At 42.6% G+C, this 2500-nt stretch overlaps 1 long non-coding RNA gene across 1 annotated transcript in view; it reads left to right on the top strand.

The window, feature by feature from the left end:
• Positions 1-2500, top strand: part of LOC127645839 (uncharacterized) — a 50537-nt gene that overhangs the window by 47704 nt on the left and 333 nt on the right. Inside the window, exon 4 of the long non-coding RNA XR_007970812.1 lies at positions 2209-2500. This exon is cut by the window's right edge and continues 333 nt beyond it. This is a non-coding gene — a long non-coding RNA (uncharacterized LOC127645839). The remainder of the gene's footprint in view (positions 1-2208) is intronic.

Here is a 2500-nt window from a genome sequence, read left to right as displayed (position 1 = left end):
GAGTGTGTGTGCATGAGTGAGTGTGAGTGTGTGTGCATGAGTGAGTGAGTGAGTGTGTGTTTGTGTGTGTGCATGAGTGAGTGTGAGTGTGTGTGCATGAGTGAGTGTGAGTGTGTGTGCATGAGTGAGTGTGAGTGTGTGTGCATGAGTGAGTGTGAGTGTGTGTGCATGAGTGAGTGTGTGTTTGTGTGTGTGCATGAGTGAGTGTGTGTTTGTGTGTGTGCATGAGTGAGTGAGTGATGTGTGTGTGCATGAGTGAGTGTGAGTGTGTGTGCATGAGTGAGTGTGAGTGTGTGTGCATGAGTGAGTGTGAGTGTGTGTGCATGAGTGAGTGTGAGTGTGTGTGCATGAGTGAGTGAGTGAGTGTGTGTGCATGAGTGAGTGAGTGAGTGTGTGTGCATGAGTGAGTGTGTGTGTGTGTGTGTGCATGAGTGAGTGAGTGAGTGTGTGTGCATGAGTGAGTGTGTGTTTGTGTGTGTGCATGAGTGAGTGTGTGTTTGTGTGTGTGCATGAATGAGTGTGTGTTTGTGTGTGTGCATGAGTGAGTGAGTGAGTGTGTGTGCATGAGTGAGTGTATGTTTGTGTGTGTGCATGAGTGAGTGTGTGAGTGTGTGTGTGTGCATGAGTGTGTGTGTGTGCATGAGTGAGTGAGTGAGTGTGAGTGTGTGTGCATGAGTGAGTGAGTGAGTGTGTGAGTGTGTGTGCATGAGTGAGTGAGTGTGTGTGTGCATGAGTGAGTGAGTGTGTGTGCATGAGTGAGTGAGTGAGTGAGTGTGTGTGCATGAGTGAGTGTGTGTGTGTGTGAGTGTGTGTGCATGAGTGAGTGTGTGTGCATGAGTGAGTGTGTGTGCATGAGTGTGTGTGTGTGTGCATGAGCGTGTGTGTGTGCATGAGCGTGTGTGTGTGCATGAGCGTGTGTGTGTGAGTGTGTGTTTGTGAGAATGTGTGTGTGTGAGTGAATGTGTGAGTGTGTGTGTTTGTGTGTGAGTGAATGTGTGAGTGTTTTGTGTGTGTTTGTTTGTGAGTGTGTGTGTTTTTGTGAGTGTGTGTGCATGAGTGTGTGTGTTTGTGAGTGTGTGTGCATGAGTGTGTGTGTTTGTGAGTGTGTGTGCATGAGTGTGTGTGTGTTTTGTGAGTGTGTGTGCATGAGTGTGTGTGTGGTGTGTGTGTGTGTGTGTGTGTGTGACTTGTTTTATCATCCCATGGGTCATGTTTTCCAGGTTTTCTTTTGTTGTCCACACAGAACTCGCCCCGGAACTAGAGGTCACGTTAAAAACCCAGACAGTGTGTGTGTGTGTGTGAGAGAGTGTGTGAGTGAGAGAGTGAGTGTGTGTGTGTGCGTGTGTCGTGACCTCAGCTTATACGCAGACACTGAGGTCGATTGATCTGGGTGATATGAGCTGTGTGTGTGTGTGTGTGTGTGTGCAGACGCAGACATAATTATTTTTGGGAGATAAGGGTCAACAGTCACACCTCGCCCCATGAAGCATCTCAATGGATTCAGTCACCAACACCATCATTAAACAAACCGATTGACAAACTTGAACACTTTTGGTGTCTTTAACATCCCTGTCAGAATATTTCTGAGGAACAGATCAAAGTTTATAGAACAATTTCACTGTCACTCCTACAGAGTTTGTCTATGGGATTTCCCCGCCTATTCTAATAATGTCAAACACCAGTAAAACATATATATCTCTTGCCAAAACAGGAAACAGAAATAGAGATTAGGGAACATAACAGAAATGATAGTGATATAAATGTACATTAAATCATATTAAAAAAAATATATATATATTTAAGATTTACACAGCTAAATTACACACACACACACACACACACACACACAGACTCACACACACACTCACAAACACACTCACAAACACACACACACAGATATGTTTGCCTATTTTTAAGATGTTTAAGATAATTAAAGTTGTATTAATGTAATTTAGTTTAGATTACTCAATTCAATATAATGGAATTTTGTGAGGAAATTCAAATGCGTAAATCTTATAAATAGGCTCAAATATTTCTATGAGTGAAAATGAGTCTGATACTGAACACACATCTTATATCGACACTTCAAAGAATATCACAGGTTTACCATCATAGTAGTTTCCAAAAACTCAATGGATGTTTTTTTGAAATGTCCTGTCATATTTCAGAATGATGGATTAATGATGTGTGTTCTGCTCCTTTCCACAGCACAGACGAGACAGAACCAGACCTGATGATGAGATCCACTGTTGTCCTGGAGACTCGATGATGTCATATTTAGAACTCTTCAGTCCACACACACACACACACACACACACACACACACACACACACACACACACATGTTGGTCTACCTATCATTATGAGGACTTTCCATAGACATAATGACTTTTATACTGTACAGACTATAGATTCTATCCTCTAAACCTAACCCTACCCCTAAACCTAACCCTCACAGAAAACATTCTGCATTTTTACATTTTCAATAAAACATTGTTTA

The sequence above is a fragment of the Xyrauchen texanus genome, chromosome 6 (genome assembly GCF_025860055.1).
Source record: "Xyrauchen texanus isolate HMW12.3.18 chromosome 6, RBS_HiC_50CHRs, whole genome shotgun sequence".
In the NCBI taxonomy this organism is placed as follows: domain Eukaryota; kingdom Metazoa; phylum Chordata; class Actinopteri; order Cypriniformes; family Catostomidae; genus Xyrauchen; species Xyrauchen texanus.
The sequence above is the reverse complement of the archived record's forward strand: the minus strand, read 5'-3'. Positions and strand labels throughout refer to the sequence as shown.